Source organism: Tursiops truncatus, chromosome 8 (assembly GCF_011762595.2).
Source record: "Tursiops truncatus isolate mTurTru1 chromosome 8, mTurTru1.mat.Y, whole genome shotgun sequence".
NCBI classification, from domain to species: domain Eukaryota; kingdom Metazoa; phylum Chordata; class Mammalia; order Artiodactyla; family Delphinidae; genus Tursiops; species Tursiops truncatus.
The window spans coordinates 97,618,289-97,635,834 of NC_047041.1; the positions used below are offsets into that span (position 1 = coordinate 97,618,289).

A 17,546-nucleotide genomic window follows, 5' to 3' on the forward strand; every position below is an offset into this window, starting at 1 on the left:
CCCATCTCCTAGGTTGTCTGAGATGGGTATGAGAGAGTTGTTCAAAGAGGACTACATGCTTTGTTGGGACACCCAGAAAACATAGTGTAATCTGCTCAGTTTTCAAGTTACACACCCAATGCCTAGTTGATAGTAGCTGCTAGATAAATTCTTGTCAAATAAGTGAATGCACGAACAGTCCTATTAATTACACTCAGTGAGGGGAGAAGGTAGATGAGTATGCAAAGATCTTTACGGAAAAGGAAGGGCTGTCTGTGTGAAGAATGCCATGTCTTTGGAGGCAGTGCTGGTGCCACAAAAGAGACTCATCAAAGAGGATGCAGTGTTACTGAGGGTTTATAGTTCCTGGGTAAGAAGAGGTCTGGCGTTTCCTGATTCACATAGCAAGGAATTGTGCAATAGCAAAGGCAGGACAAAGCAGATGGTGGAAGAGAACATTTAACCACAACCAAAGCTCACAGTATTGTTATTTTTATCCCATTGAGAAGACCCCAGAGGAGGAGTAAACTTGGGAGTGAAGAGGGGAGAGATTTCTCACTGACTCATCAGTGCCTTGGATGAAGACAAAAAAGGCAAGAATAATTTTTTATTTGTATAATATATTTATTATTCTTTGAATGCTCCTAAAAATAGAATGCCTTACAGTAAAACCCTAGCTACAATGAGATCAAGATCAACTTATAAAAGGCAGTTTAAAAGATAAAAGTTAAATTGGGCTTCCCTGGTGGCGCAGTGGTTGAGAGTCCACCTGCCGATGCAGGGGACACGGGTTCATGCCCCGGTCCGGGAAGATCCCACATGCCGCGGAGCGGCTGGGCCCATGAGCCATGGCCGCTGAGCCTGCGCGTCCGGAGCCTGTGCTCTGCAATGGGAGAGGCCACAACAGTGAGAGGCATGCGTACCGCAAAAAAAAAAAAAAAAAAAAAAAAAAAAGACAAAAGTTAAATAGAAATGAAGATATTGGGGCTGAGAAATGCTAAGCGATTGAATATAAAACTTAGTTTTGGGCTTCCTAGCAGCTAAGGCAAAAAGGGAAACGAATTATGTAGCTCTCACAGAGAAGTAGCATGACTTATATGTGTTCATTAAGAGAGAAATGTATGTGTCTGGGTGAGGGTGTGGGGAATGCATGGAGAAGTCAGGTGAGTCTTTATCCCAGGTATGTTGAACATCCATTGTAGAAACAATGTGATTGTTTGTTGCAGTGGAATTCACTGGAGTTTTTAAGTGTTCCAGAGATATTCCACACAGAGAGCCTTGTATTTTTAAACTGATTTGAAAACTGACTGATATTTTTAAGAAAATTTTGAGGGATATTAAGGGCAGTATGCTTGAGGGATGTGGCTTCCTTGAGCTATGGTCTAATGCACAGTTATAGCTTTGGGAAGCATGTTCATTAAATTTGTAGATGACAATGGGGAGAAATGGATTATTTGTTGGAGTAAAGAATTGTAATTCTCCATAAGATCTCAATGGGCTAGAATGATGAGCTAAATCTGAAAGGTTAACTTTAAAAAGAGATGAGGGTAAAGAAAAAAAAGAGAGAGGGAAAGGCAAGTAGGAAGAAAGAAAAGGGAAGGGATGGAAAAGAAAGGGAAGGAAGAAGAAAGGAAGAAAGGAAGGAAGGAAGGAAGGAAGGAAGGAAGGAAGGTTAACTACTTAACAACAAACTCAGCCCAAGTCAAGGTTGTGGTATGTCTGGAAATGAACAAACACATAAATAAATAACTAGATTTAGAACCATCTTGGACAACATCATTGGCAAGTGTGCAGATTTTGTGGCTATATTTAGGTATTAATCCTCGTTCTGACAATTCCTGGTTGTATAACTAGGGGTATGTTATGTACTTCAGTGTCCTTGCCTTTCAAATGGGAATTTAAAAAAGCAATAACATTTGTAATGTTAAAAATAAACACATATTCTTCACAAAAAGTTTGACAAATGGAGAAAAGCATGAAGAAAATAGTCATCTCTCATTTTTCTCTAAAACACCATTGAGAGTTTATTGTTTCCTTTTAGACTGGTAGCAGAATTGGTGTCATGTTCCGCATGCAATGTTGCCTTTTCATTTTCTTCATTTAACATTATATTGTAAGCACTTTCTCACTGTATTAAACCTTATAATTATAACAGTTTTAATGTCGATACGACAATTCATCATATTAATACACCTCAAGTGACTAGAATGTCACCTCTTGTTAAGTATTGTTTTGTTTCCTTATAAAGATTATTATCACAGCACACGGCACGTATCTTTATGTATTTGGCTCCATATTCCAGACTATTACCTCGGGACAGATCCTTCAATGTGAGGGTAGTGATTCAACACATATAATTTCTTGAAAATCGCTGATTTTCTTTCTAGAGGGGATATGCTCTTTTAGCATCAGAGTACTAAACTGAAGATTATTACTTCTACTTCAGAAGTACTGGGTAGCAGTCGTTGACATTGATAGAACCTCAGTAGCTCTCCAGTGTTCATGTCAATACAGAGTTACATGGTACCTAGTATTGTGCTAGGTCCTGGGTATTAGTGAAGAACAGAATCCAATCAGTCCCTGCCCTCATGGAGTTGAGATTCATGGAGGGGACAGAGATACACAAGTGATCACAGAGGCAAACACATCATTAAAGGAGTGGTGAGATCCCTGGTTATAGATAATAGTTCTCTTTCTTGTGCCCGACTTGTCCCTTCATGTCTAATTCACGAAGATTGTTTGGGATAGAGGGTGTGTTGGTGGTCTTTACCCAAAGTAGGAAGAGAGGCAGGCAGGTGTGTGCTCCAATGCTGCTCCTAGAAAAGGAATTAAAATTCTCAAGGAACAAGAGTCTTAGAAACTTCCAAGTGAAAAATTTCCCACTATGATTCCACCCATCTTCCAACCCTCTTACCCCACACAAGGCTGTGCCCAACAGATGACAGTACAGAGGCAGAAGCACTTAGAAAAGGAAAGAAAAACTTGCAAAACATGCAGGGAGCCAGACTTTAAAAGTACCGGCCTGCCAGAATAAAAAAACACAACAAATATTCAAAAGAAAAAATTGCAACTCAGCAAGAATACTAAGGTTGCGTTATTCTGTTTGTGGTGGAAAACAACCATGTCCTTACATGATTATCGTACTCATAAAGGTTGTACTATATCTTCAGACATCAGCACAGCAAAAGTAAGCAAAAATACATTCTTTGGTGGGGGGAACAAAACCAGTCAGGTGATCCTGTTAGTTTTGGTTTAACTCAGGGTGCAAAGTATCCCCCCCACCACCCCACTTACTGTGGCATGTGAAGTATTGACACTTAATCATTGGACGCAAGGCCAAGTGTCAGTTTTTGTTTCTACAGCAGATATGATGTGTTGGGGTGTGTGTGTAGTCAGGGTATGTTGTTTTGGATACCATATAAACTTGCCCTGAAATTCTTTCCTACCGATCATGGGCAGCAGAAAGAAAACTGGATAAAGAGATTCTAAAATAAATTAAAATCTAAGATTCTTTTCCTTTATGCATTCAACAATCATCTGTTAAAATGTTCTCTATGCTAGTCGTACGGAAAGGGCTTGGCATTTAATTTTGGGACCATTTATAGAAATGAGGGCAGAATTAAGGGCACTTACTGTTACCAAGTCCAAACTCGGACTGTTCACCGCAAGACAGGACAATAAGTCGAGAGACGAGTTGTTGGGGCAAGGAACAGTGACTTTATTCAGAAAGCCAGCAGACTGAGAAGATGGTGGACTCATGTCCCAAAGAACCATCTTGCTAGGGTTTGGATGCTAGTTTCTTCTATAGAACAAAGAGGGGAAGATGAGGAGATAAAGTAAAAAAGGCAATAAATTGTTGCAAATATTTCCTGGTTCCAGCCAGGTTCCCAAGAAGGTGTTAATTTCTTCTTTCCTGCAGTCATTCATGGGTGGGCCTGGTCAGGATGTTTCCTGTGAGCTAAACAAAGGTATTTTAGCTTAAGCTCAGGCATGGGAGGCAGGGTTCCCAGAGATGGGCCATTATGTATACTTTAAGCATATAGGCAACACTTTAGTGATTGACTTGTAGCAAAAACAATAGAAAACAAAGGTTAAATGAAAAGAAAAAATCCAATATAGACTTAGATTTATTTTTCCTTGTTACGCTATAAGGGACGGTGAGGCACTCAGGGCTAGCAATGGTAGGAAACTGTTTGTATCCTTGGGCCTGAAGTGACAAGGTGAGAGAACACTGTTACTGGAGCCCAGCAAAAACTGGAGCCATGGAAGATGGGCCACGCAACAAGAGCTGTGGTCATAGAACCGTCATGGTAGAGGGAGAAGGGGGTAGTGGTGTGTGTATGGGGAGAGGGATAAATACCCTACGTAACTTTGTGCTACTCTTTATTTTCTTTCAAGTACCTTCATTGGCCACATCCAACCAGAAGGCACAGGGTGAGTGAGCTCAGATGATTCAGTCCTTAGTGACCAGCCTCCCAGGCAGCAGAGCAGGGTGGAGAGTGGATCTTGGGGGGTAGACCTAGATTAACCAACAAAACCTTCCCTTTGCATATCACTAAGAGGAAGAGCAGTCTCCAAAAGTGATGGAAACATAGTGTCCAGAGAGGTGGGAAAAAAAGGTTTGGGTAGAATAGCATCACAGAGTCCTTGGGTGAGGAATTTCTAGGAAAAGGGAGCTTCCAGTGCAACAGAGATCAAGTCAAAACATAGCCACTGGATTCAGCAATTTGGAAGTCATTGGTGACCTTCATTAGAGTGGCCTCTGGGTGTAAGACCGGAACCAGACTGTGCTAAAGAAAGAATAGGAAATGGTTGAAATGCAAAGGAGACAAGGAGCCTTTAGAGGATGATATAAGATGAAGGGAAGTTGCTTTTTGCCATGAGAGGTAAAGTTGCTGTAGAGGTGGAGCAGAGGCAGATACTGGAGACAGACTGAATGATTGTGAAGCAAGATCACAGAGGAAGCAGGAGGGACTGAGACCACTAGCTTTGCAGAGGAGAGGGGACACTTCTAGAGAGGCATATGGGGATTTGCTACTGGGTATATGGAGGGAGAGTGTTGTGGGTCTAGAGCTGGTGAGCATGATGATGAGTTGCCTCCAGGTAGCTTCTGTTCTTTTTTCCAGTGAAGTTGGAGGCTCGGTCATTACTGTTGGTGAGAGAGGAGGTAGCAGAAGAGAGGTCTTAAAGAGACCAGGGAAATTTGCCCCGGTCTTGGGACCCGAAGGAGCAGCTGACTGAGAGCCTTGGGGACAGCACTGGCGTTGATAATACCTCTCTATCCCTACCGTGGCACCAGTCAGCAGAATTTTGTGATCTTCTTTAGTCATGTTCAGCCTGGAACAAAGATGCTGGATATTCCAGAAGGTAACAGGGTTGGCAGAAGATCAAAAGGAATCAAAGACAGTGACAGTATTGGTAAAAGACTGATGAAAGAGATGGACCATAGATCTTGGTTGGATGGGGCATGGAGGAAAGCCCAAAGGAAGCTTATTTGGGGGAACTGGAGGCATCAAAGGTGGTCTTGAAAAGGTGGAAGAAGAATAGTATTAATGATGATTGCTAACATTTATGGGGAGTTTCCTAGGGGCCAGACACATTTACTCCTCATAGCAATCCTACCTGTTGTGTCCTATATCGTCTTCACAGATGAAGAGACTGAAGCAGAAAGCTTCAGCAAGTTGTTCAAGGTCATACTGTTGGTCAATGACAACCAGACAAGGGATTGAGGGTGTAGGGATTTGTGGTCTAGGAATAGTATACTGTGGGTTAACATTTCATTGCTGACTTGAACAGATATTCTACACCAATTTTCACAGCAGCATTATTCACAATAGCCAAAAGGTGGAAACAATCCAAGCGTCCATGAACAGATGAATGGATAGCAAAATGTGGCATACACACATACGATGGGATATTATTCAGGCATGAAAAGGAACATGGTACGCGGGCCTCTCACTGTTGTGGCCTCTCCCGTTGCGGAGCGCAGGCTCTGGACGTGCAGGCTCAGCGGCCATGGCTCATGGGCCCAGCCACTCCGCGGCATGTGGGATCTTCCCAGACCGGGGCACGAACCCGCGTCCCCTGCATCGGCAGGCGGACTCTCAACCACTGCGCCACCAGGGAAGCCCAAAAAGGAACAGAATTTTGATATAAGCTACCACATGGATGGACCTTGAAAACATTATGCTTAGTGAAATAAGCCAGACACCGAAGGACAAATACTATATGATTGCACTTACATGAGGTACGTAGAATAGGCAAATTCACTGAGACAAAGTAGGATTGCGGTTGCTAGGAGCTGGGAGGAGGAGATCGTGGAGGAGATCCTTAGTTTACTGGGTAGAGTTTTTGTTGGGGATGATAGAAAAGTTTTGGGTATAGATGGGGGTGATGGTTATACAACACTGTGACTGTATTTAATGGCACTGAATTCTACACTTACACATGGTTCAGATGATAAATATTACGTAATGTATATTTTACCACAATTAAAAAAAGAAAGATTTCAGTGGGGAGCTACTTCTGGGTGCTTACAACAACAAAAAAGCTGTTGTAGAAGTAAGCTGCTGAATTTGGAGGTAAAGATGGTTTTAGTTGAGGGAGGAAGGGAGAGGCCAGGAGCTGAATGGGTCGTCCAGCAGGAGCCCTGTGTCCTGACACTTATCTATCCTCAGGGGGCAGCGCCTGTGCCATCAGCAGGCCCGATGCATTGACTACATGGAGGATGCAAACCAGACTGGAATGATTCACTTCCACTTCCACCCCTGCTCCAAACTCCCCGAGGTACAGATGCTGATTTTCGTGACCTTCCTGATTACGTACCTGGTCAGCATCAGCGGCAACCTCTCCATTTCTCTCATCATCTGGATTGACCGTTCTCTCCGCGCCCCCACGTGCTTCTTCCTGGCCAACGTGGCAGCTCTGGAGATCTGCTACTCTTCCACCGTTGCCCCTCTGACTCTGACAAGCATCCTGTCCATGGAGAAAACCCTCATCTCCGTGCCTGGCTGTGGTGCCCAGACGTTCTTCTTCATATTCCTGGGCAGTGCTGACTGCATTCTGCTGGCCGTCGTGGCCCATGACAGGTCCGTGGCCATCTGCCACCCTTTGCGTTACACCCTCGTGATGAGCTGGTGATTCTGTGCCCGACTGGCCCTGGGCTGTCTGGTGTTGGGGTTCATCTTGGCCATGCAGCTGACTGTGCTCATCTTCCAACTCCCCTTCTGCAGGAGCGAAGAAGTCAGTGTGTTCTATTGTGATGTCCTTCCTGTGATGAGACTGGCCTGTGCAGATACCCGGGTCCACGAGGCCACTCTGTTTGTGGTTGGTGTCTCTGTCCTCACCATCCCCTTCTTCCTGCTTGTCACCCTGTCCTATGTCTTCATCGTGGCTGCATCCTGAAGACCTGCTCTTTGGAGGGGAGGCACACGGCCTTCTCAACCTTCTCCTCCCGCCTGACTATGGTTCTGCTTCAGTATGGAGGTGCGAGCCTCAGCCGCCTGTGCCCCAGCTCCAGCTACTCTCCAGAGAGGGGCCAGGTAGTGTCCGTGGTTTACACATTCATCACCCCTATGCTGAACCCCTTGATCTCCAGCATGAAGAACAGAGAGCTTAAGTATGCTTTGAAGAGAGCATTGATGAGGTTCTTGTCATCCTAAACACAACAAACACCCTGGATGTTCCTCTGTAACACTGCTGGGTAGAGACAAATGGGTATGCTCTCTGAAAGATGGGAGACAGGGCCTAAGAGGTCATCGGGTTTACACTGTTACTTCTTCCTAGTCATTTTTTTTTTTTTTTTTTTTTTTTTTTTTGCGGTACGCGGGCCTCTCACTGTTGTGGCCTCTCCCGTTGCGGAGCACAGGCTGCGGACATGCAGGCTCAGCGGCCATGGCTCACGGGCCCAGGCGCTCCGCGGCATGCGGGATCTTCCTGGACCAGGGCACGAACCCGTGTCCCCTGCATTGGCAGGCGGACTCTCAACCACTGTGCCACCAGGGAAGCCCAGTTTTTGAAACGGCATTTTCCTTTTCTCATTCTTAGACTCCTCATCTCTAAAATAGGGATTCAAATGCCCACAAGACCTAAATTCTGGGATAGTTATGACGCTCAAAAGATATATTAAGTGGAAATACTTTGTGACTTCCATTTATTATTATTATTATTTTGCCGCAGGGCATGTGGGGTCTTATTTCCCCAACCAAGGATTGAATCTGCACCCCCTGCATTGGAAGCACGGAAGTCTTAATCGCTGGACCAGCAGGGAAGTCCCTACTTTGTGACTTTTAGAGGGAGAGGTAGCAGGGTACATCATTATCACTATCCTCAGCATCAAGTCTGTGCTCTGGTTTGGACTTCTCTCCAGATGCAGTTCTCAGGTTCTTAGCGTTGTACGTACGGGCAGGGGCAGAACCAAGAATAAGAGGCAGATCAAACCAGGACCATCGCAATCATGATTCCCATGACGTAAATGCTGAGCTCGTGCCGCCTTGAATTATTTCTCTTTCATCCTAAATTAGCTTCCAGGGAAAAGTGACAGGGAAAGCACTAGAGTTTTAAAGTTTTGTTAGTTTCTCTTTATTTAACTTTATACCTGGAGCTAATCTGTCTCCATCTCAATCTCTGACTCTATTAGTCTGCTTCCAAATCCCTCTCCCTTTATCCATTTGTTCTCTTCCCCACTCTCTGTCCCTTTCGTCTCTCGTTCTCACTCTCTTGCACACACACACGCATACACGTTTATCTCCTATTCTCCCTTTCTGCCTACCCCTGGTTGATATGGTCTGAATATTTGTGTTCCTTCCAAATTCACATGTTGAACTACTAATGCCCAGTGTGATGACATTAAAAGACGGGGCCTTTGGGAAGTGCTTAGGTCATGAGGGTAGAGTCCTCATGAATGGCATTAGTGCTCTTCTAAAAGAGACCCCTTAGAGCTCCCCAGCTCCTTCCGCCATGTGAGGATACAATGAGAAGTCTGTGACCTGGAAAAGGGCCTTTACCCAACCAGGCTGGTACCCTAATCTTAGACTCCTAGCATCCAAAATTGTGAGAAATAAATTTCTGTTGTTTATAAAGCCACCCAGTCTGTGGTACTGTGTCACAGCAGCCCGAATGGACTAATACTAGTGTGTGTATTGTGCTAAGTATGCATAATATGGAAAAATTGCTTTGTTCACTAAGCCCCTTGGTGTAGAAAAGAGGCAGTGTTGGTTCAAATCTGGATTCAGGTAAAACAGAGCTAATTCTGTGAAGACAAACACTGACTGGATACATTGAGGAGGTGAAAGGACTCATTCGTACGGTTCCGAGCAGTCTTAGAATGATAATCATTCTGATAACGATCATTTGTCTCCAGGCAACGGTGGCAGAACACAGATGCTTTACCCTCTCCGTAAGGTAGAGGAAGCTCACTCATTCTTCTACCTGTTGATCACTGAGGGATTTATTTATTCAGCAACATTGAAAGAGACAGTAAGCAATGATTTATTGAACTCTACTGTGTACTATGCTCCCACCTGTGGTAGGTGGAACAGGAAATGGAAAGTAAGTAAGAGGCAGCTTCTGCCCGGAAGGAAGTTAAAAGTCCAGCAGTATGTGAGAACATACACCACGATTACACCAAGGGCCAAGTGATGCAACGCTATGAGCCACCAAAGGAGGGTCAGCGAAGGGAATCCAGGTTAGTTTGATGGGGAAGGTGGCACATGCGCGGCACCACGCCAGGTCTTCAGGTCTGCAGGTACGCAGAGGGGCAGGAAGGGCATTTCTGGAGGAGAGAACTGTGGGGGCACAAAAACAAGGGAATCAGTTATGTAGGGAAACAACCTCTGTTTCCCTACCTGGAAAAGCATAACACGTGTGCCATGACATTTTTCTTTTATTTTTTCTGACATGTATCACAGGCCTACAGGGCAGAAACCATGACCAGAAGTCATATTACATGAAGCTGAAATGCCATCTTACTCTTTTGAAAGACGAGGACCCAAAAGCATCTTCTCTGGTTCACTTACAGTGGCTTGCTGCTCCTCCTATGTTCTACTGCAGTGTTCTACCAGGTCAGTGTTATTATCTGTAGGACACCAATCCTGTTGGATAATAGGTGTTTGGAGGAAATGAACATTATACAGTCAAACAAATGTGAAGAATACTGTGCTGATTAAAATAAAACTCGTGGTTTACTGAAGGTTTATTCAGTGCCTGTACTGTGCAAACGTGCAGTCATGACACTCCAAGATGAGGGATGCATGTTGCATGTTTCCTAAATTGTCACCACCAAACTCTTTTATTCCTTGGAATCTCTTAGGAAATATTTTATCTTGTTGAATCTACTTTGGAAAATGCTGCCGTGGCTAAGGCTGACTGGATAAAAAGAGGGCGATTTCACTAGTGAATGAAATGTTCCAGGCACTTTTCAATTCCGCACGGTCTTTGAGAAAACAGTGCAGTTATGAATTAGCAGGCTTCTTTTCCAGTGATTGAATAAGGGAATTAATGATTGTCATATACCAACCCATTTATCATCATAATAACCCATGAAATGTGTGCGATTATTATCTCTGCTTACATATCAGGAAACTGAGACACAGGGAGGCTAAGTAACTTGTTCAAGGTCACACAGCCAGTAAACATAAAACTGAGATTTGACCTGGGCAGCGTGGTCCCCAAAGCCTGGGCACAAAACCACTCTCCCAACATGCTATGACTGTCCAATAAGAGCTTGGGAAAATCGCTTCATTTTTCTGACAATTCAGTTGCATAATAAAATGGGGACAATACTATCTACTCTGTCTCCCTGAGTTATTGTGAGATCTCCAAGGGAAAAAAAAAACCCAAACTGTAAAAGGATAATAAAAGAGGCAGCGTGGTTATTCAAACATCGACATGGAGAAATGCACTAGATGGCTCATTTTTTTAAATACCAGAAGTTTAAAGACATAAGTGTTCAATTCCTTTCACCTAAGGTTTCCCTATGTTTATCCTGTTACTCTTGATAGGTGTTTCACAGGTGTTGTAAGAAGCAAGCACGTCTTCTGCAGCTCAGAAGTAATGGCAGGCTTCTCTGCTTAAGGTTTCCTCACTGAGTCTTCCCACTTACCTTACCAGGCTCCTCGGAGAACTACGTGCTTAAGGGCTCCAGGGATTGAGGAGTTTGTATAAACATAAAAACAAACGAATATGGTGCAAATTATTTATATTGTTAAATCATAGGCATAGGTATGTGGTATAGGGAGATTCGTGTTAGGAAAACATCTGAACAACATGATATAAAACATCTTTATAAACAAAGCACATTATTTTTAAAAAATTTACTTTATTGAAGTATAGTTGATTTACAATGTGGTATTAATTTCTAATGTATAGCAAAGTGATTCAGTTATATATATATATACATCCTTCATATTCTTTTCCATTATGGTTTATTACAGGATATCGAATATAGTTCCCTGTGCTATACAGTAGGACCTTGTTATTTATCCATCCTATGTACAATATTTTGCATCTGCTAATTCCGAACTCCCACTTCATCCCTTCCCCACCCACCCCCTTGCCCCTGGCAACCACAAGTCTGTCCTCTGTGTCTTTAAAATACATTGTTTTAAACACACAGTTCAGTGGCACAGGGAGTTGCAATTGCATTTAGTTTTAAGATCCAGGAAGGATCGTCTTTCCTCCTTAGGGAGAGGAGAGGAGAATCCCTAGGGAGTGTGTGTGTGTGAGTGTGTGTGTGTGTGTAGTCACACACTACACAAGAATAGTAGTCGACTATTCTTTGATTTATCCTCCAAATAATTGCAGTGCACCTACCTCACAGTAGCCCTGGAAGGTGAATAATATAATACCTGGTCATTGCTCTAAACAGATATGTAAGCAACGAGGTATAAGACAACCCAGGGTTTGCTTTTTTTTTTTGCGGTACGCGGGCCTCTCACTGTTGTGGCCTCTCCCGTTGCAGAGCACAGACTCTGGACGCGCAGAGCTCAGCGGCCATGGCTCATGGGCCCAGCCACTCCGTGGCATGTGGGATCTTCCCGGACCCGGGCACGAACCCGTGTCCCCTGCATCGGCAGGTGGACTCTCAACCACTACGCCACCAGGGAAGCCCTGCTTTTAAAATAGATCTGAACAAGTACTGTTTGGGGCGGGAGGGCAGAGGGCCAGGGAGACGTGAACTGGAGAAGGCCTCGGTCTTGGAGGAGGAGTAGGGATTTGTCAGACATGAAATGGAAAAAGGACAAATCAGGCAGAGATGGGGGGGGGGGAAATCCTGGGCGTATTCGATGCAGAGAAGAGGTGGGTGTTTGAGGAAGCTGAAGGTGGGGCTGTGTGTGTCAGGGAGTGACAGTACCTTGGGCTGGGGCCAGACTGCGCAAGGGCTTGAATGCCATTCTAAGAAGAGTCTGGACTCCCTAATCTTGTAATAAGGAGCCACTGATGAATTTTAATCAGAAGAAAGACATAATGGAGCCATAGGACAAGAAGCTTCACTTAATTCATTTGGTAAAAACCCTAACTGAGCGCCTACAAGGACGTTTTGGGGCCGAGGCTGGGGTCTGGGTTCGCATTAGTGAAAAGGAGAGACAAGGCTGCTGGCCTCGCGGAGTTCATAGAAGGTACAGGAACTAGACCAGGTTACACAGTGTGGTAGGGCTATCTTGAAGTGCCGGCTGTCAGGGAAGCGTGTTTGAGGGACACTTGATCCTAGAATGGGTCAGAGTTGTCCAGTTCAGATACAGGGGAGAAGAGAGCTCTAAGGTGAAAGAGCATAACTGTGGCACGAATTTGGGATTTGAATTGTGTTCTAGGCAGCGGCTGAGATGGCTCTCGGTCTTCCCCCCCCTTGTGTAATCTCCTGGCCTTGAGTGTGGGCTGAACCTAGGGCTTCTCTTTTAATCGATACAGTATGGCAAAAGTGATGTCACAGCCGAGACTAGGTTACAAAAACACTTTGGTTTTTCTCTCTCTTTCTCTATCCCTCTCACCTGCTTGGGCTGATGGAATTCAGCTGCCATGTTGTGAGCTGCCCTATGCAGAGGCCCACGGGGTGAAGTACAGCCCCTGAAGAACTGAATCCTGCTGGCAACCACGTGAGTGACTTTGGAAGCAGATCCTTTCCCAGTCAAGCCATGAGATGAGACGCAGCCTCCAGCCAACACCTTAATTGCAGTGAGGCAGAGGCACCCAGCGAAACTGCACCTGGATTCCTGAATCACAGAAACCAGAGGGTAATGTCGTTTCAAGCTGCTTTAGGGCAATTTGTTATGCGGCAATAGATAACTAATACAAACTTGTAAGGGGGTGAAAACTACAAGTCAGGAAGTGTATTCTCGATCCTCCCTGCAGTGGGGAAGAATTGCTGTGGGGAACAGAAAGGACCTTCCCCTTCCATTTTCTAGCTCCTTTATCTCTTTCTATTGAACACCGCACCCTGGGGACACTGCCTCCAGGTACAATCGCCAGAAAGTGGTCTCACCTGTTCCTCAGCAGGCCCTGAGGGTCAAGGTGGTGTAAGGCTCAGTGTTTACTTTCCAGTGGGAAAGAAACAGGCTTAGAGGAAAGAGAGAGGGAAGCGGAGCCCCAAACCCCAGGATCCTCTTTTTGGTTTGTTTGTAAAGGTGAAATTAAGTGTTGGCTGACTCCTCTATAGCCAAAATGCAAACACTTGATTTAATCTTGCTATATTTGTTTAGTGGGGAAACAGCTACACACTAGACATGGTGGGAAACCAAGCACCCTGGTAGAGCAGAAAAATAAAAATACATCAGAGAGGAGGGGGATCCTACTAAGCCTGGGACCTTAAGTCACTGTCCATACGTGGAGACCTTACAGTCCACTTGGGCTCAATGTCAGTCTTCCTCACCAGCCCATGGCCTCTCCTCACCCAGGTCCCTTGTCCCTCAGTAACTTGACTTTCTTCAGTTTATTTTACACAACTAGCTGCTGCAATCCAGACTTCTGCCTGTCAAGGAAGAGCAAATATTAATAGAAAATGAACAAAATAGGGTTCCTACCTAATAGGAGTTTTTAAAAAAAGGCTTGAAGTCTGTGACAACTCCCTTCAAATAGAATGTCATAAGAAGCGAACTCTACGGATGCTTCCCTTCCTGGGTTCCTGGACTCCACGTGCGGTTAAGAGCGCTCTTTATGCTGCTTTCAATGTGTAAAAAGGTTAAGGAAAATCAAATGGTCATTTCTGTTATGGCCACATAGGCTAACCAAAAGGTCATTTTTTTTTCCCCTTCATGGAAATATCCTCTCCTAGGAAACCAAATTTCTTTTTTGTTTCCTAGTTTTATTGAAATATATATTGACATATAACATTGCATTAGTCTAAGGTGTGCAACATAATGATTTTTAAAAAAATTTTATTCATGTATAGTTGATTTATAATGTGTTAGTTTCAGGTGTACAGCAAAGTAATTCAGTTATACATATACATATGCCCATTCCTTTTCAGATTCTTTTCCCATATAGGTTACCACTGAATATAGAGTTCCCTGTGCTATACAGTAGGTCCTTGTTGGTTATCTATCTTCTATATAGTAGTGTATGTATGTTAATCCCAAAATGATCACCACAGTATATCCGTCACCTCACATAGTTACAACTTTTTTTTTTTTAGCGGTACGCGGGGCTCTCACCGTTGTGGCCTCTCCCGTTGCAGAGCACAGGCTCCGGACGCGCAGGCTCAGCAGCCATGGCTCACGGGCCCAGCTGCTCCGCGGCATGTGGAATCTTCCCGGACCGGGGCACGAACCCGCGTCCCCTGCATCGGCAGGCGGACTCTCAACCACTGCGCCAACAGGGAAGCCCACAACTTTGCTTTTGTTTTGATAAGACCTTTTTTTTCCCCCAGCATCATGATTTAATTAAGGGAGCATATTCATTGTAGAGAACTGTAGAGAATATATTGATGATTGTAAATGTGACTCCTCATTACAGCCTTAAAATTTTGGAAAGCCCAAAGCCCAAAGATGTCAATTATATATCCAAACTACAGGTACAAAACAAGTACATGTATTTTCCATGCTCCAAAATTGAGTACACACTGTACTGTCATAGGGAAGGGGGTTACCAATGAAGACGTGACAATAAAGTACTCAAGATTGATATACCAAAATAAAATATAAAATAGGAGTTTATAAAAACAAGTTTGACAATAGCAGAGAGGACCCTTGATAAGAACTTTTAGGATCTATTCTGTTAGCAACTCCAGATATACAATACAGTATTATTAACTATAGTCACCATACTGTACATTACATCCCTGGGACTTACTTTTTTTATAATTTGAAGTTTGTACCTTTCGACTTCCTTCACCCATTTTGCTCCCCGCCCCCCATCTCTGGCAATCGTCTGTTCTCTGTATCTATGAGTTTGAGGAAACCAAATTCTGATTACCTAGTAAATGTATTTTCTAAGGGATATGGAATCATTCAAAACAAGATATCCACAAATGAAAATAAAGAACATATGATGTTCTTGATCTGGAAAAGTTCGAGGATCACTAGTTTTGATCAGCCTCCTTACCTCACAGATGAGAGAATAGATTGTGCGATGTCAAGTGATAGCTGTTTTGTGGCAGAAACTGTGTCTAGAACTCAGTCCTCCTGGCTGTGTGTCAGCAATCGTTCTGTGGCTCCACAGCTACTGTCCCTTCATGGAAAGCCTGTCTTGTGAAGGACAGATTAAATTTCTTAAATGTTTGGACAAAGGCGAAGAGCAAGAAACAGTGGTGGAAGTTATAGGAAGGAAAATTTTTGTTTCATATAACAAAACACTTTTAAACAACAGTTGGAACTGTTCAACCAGAGAAGATGCTTGAGTGTTTGAAAAAACTGAAAAAATTAAAATGCATTCAGGCAGAGGCTGAATGGCCATCCTTGATCATTTCCTGTGGTCCTTTTCAGACGTCTAATGTAAAGAGCTGTTCACATATCTGTCTCCTCAGAAGACTCTCTTTTCCTGAAGCGCGGAAGCTTAGCTATCCCCATTAACAAAAATTTGTTACGGAAGGGAGGTGGAATGCGATCTCTGATTAGCTTACCGTTTCCATTTCTGACCACCAGGGGACGCAGAAGCCTTCCCTTTACCAAAGACTGGAAATTAATTCACCTAGCGAGCGCCTGGGGTAGAAGGAAGTGTGCAGGACTAGAGCGAGGATTACAGACCGTATCTTCATGGGAGAGGATGAAGTCAGCACGGAGCAAGCGCTAAGATTGCAGAACAGGGCAAAGTTCTGTTAGAATTACGAAAATATTTACAGCCCTTTTAAAAAATATTTATTTATTTAATTTTGGCTGCGTTGGGTCTTCGTTGCTGCGCGCGGGCTTTCTCGAGTTGCGGTGGGTGGGGGCTACTCTTCGTTGTGGTGCACGGGCTTCTCATTGCGGTGGCTGCTTCCCTCGTTGTGTCTTAAGTAGTTGTAGCGCGAGGGCTCTAGAGTGCAGGCTCAGTAGTTGTGGCGCACGGGCTTAGCTGCTCCGTGGCATATGGGGACCAGGGCTCGAACACGTGTCCCCTGCACTGGCAGGCGGATTCTTAACCACTGCACCACCAGGGAAGTCCTACAGCCCTTTAATCTGGATGCATAGCTCAGATTCTTTCCCTGATTTGAGGATTGAATCTTAGGCCAGTCAGTCCTATTTATTGAGCTCCACTCCATAGCTGCTGGATATGTCATCTGTTCCCAAGAAGGAAGATAAATAGGGAAGAGGGAAGAGAGGGTGGAGGTGTGGGGCCGGGGAGGGGAGAAAGACGGAGGGGCAGTGCGAAGAAACCGCCCACTTTTCAGAAAGTGGGATCAGGTACTACTCACCTAGGGGATCAGGTAGGAAAGCTTAAGCTTTCCAATACACACATCCTCCTCTTACAGCTCTGCTCCACAGGTGACGAATCAGTCATTCCTCCTCTGTCAACAAGGCCCCACAGCAAACTGGGAAGTGGGTAATATCTCTGATTTATAGATACAGAAACGGAGTCCCCTAGAGAAACAATAACTTGCCAAAGGTATACACTTTGTTAGTGGCAGGTGTTCTGATTTCATCATTGAACTGCTTGCATTTCTCTTAAGGATCCCCATTGCCAACACCATAAAATCCAAATTCTTCGTCCCAGCCTTCCCCACCCCGCCTCACCTCCAGTTATTTCCACGAGGAACACACTCTTTCAGCTCCAGCACGCAGTCCCCCGGACCATGAGCATTCCTTTACTCGGAATGCCCTTCCTCCAGGCAGAATTAATTGCTCTCTCTCTCCCACCTGTTACGGCACGAATCACGTTGTCTTAGAGTTCCTCGTGTACGGGATGTTGGCGCCGCCTAGCAATGAATCAGTCTGTTGAGGGCTGGATCCTAGCACAGAGCCCGGCACAGGTAGTGAATGGCTGTTGAATGGAAAGGCTGGAATTGAGGTCAGACAGACCCACTCGCGGCGGGATCTCCCATTGCTGCTCCATCGGGGGACCCGGAGCTACGGGAGGTGGAGTGAGAGGCGTGGAGGGTGGCCGGGCGGCGGCGGGGCACTGGCCCTTTAAGGAGGAGCGCGGGGCGGGGCCCAGGTAAG

At 44.7% G+C, this 17,546-nt stretch overlaps 1 long non-coding RNA gene and 1 pseudogene across 1 annotated transcript; one reads left to right on the forward strand and one right to left on the reverse strand.

Annotated features, from left to right (window-relative positions):
- Positions 1 to 360: 360 nt before the first annotated feature.
- LOC101329942 (olfactory receptor 10V1-like) lies at positions 361 to 13,091 on the forward strand (annotated as a pseudogene).
- Positions 9,506 to 17,353, reverse strand: LOC117313162 (uncharacterized). Its single transcript, XR_012333557.1, has 4 exons — positions 16,802 to 17,353; positions 15,514 to 16,666; positions 9,996 to 14,879; positions 9,506 to 9,764 (listed from the first exon to the last, which is right to left on the reverse strand). It is a non-coding gene; the product is annotated as an uncharacterized lncRNA (long non-coding RNA).
- Between the last annotated feature and the right edge of the window lie 193 nt (positions 17,354 to 17,546).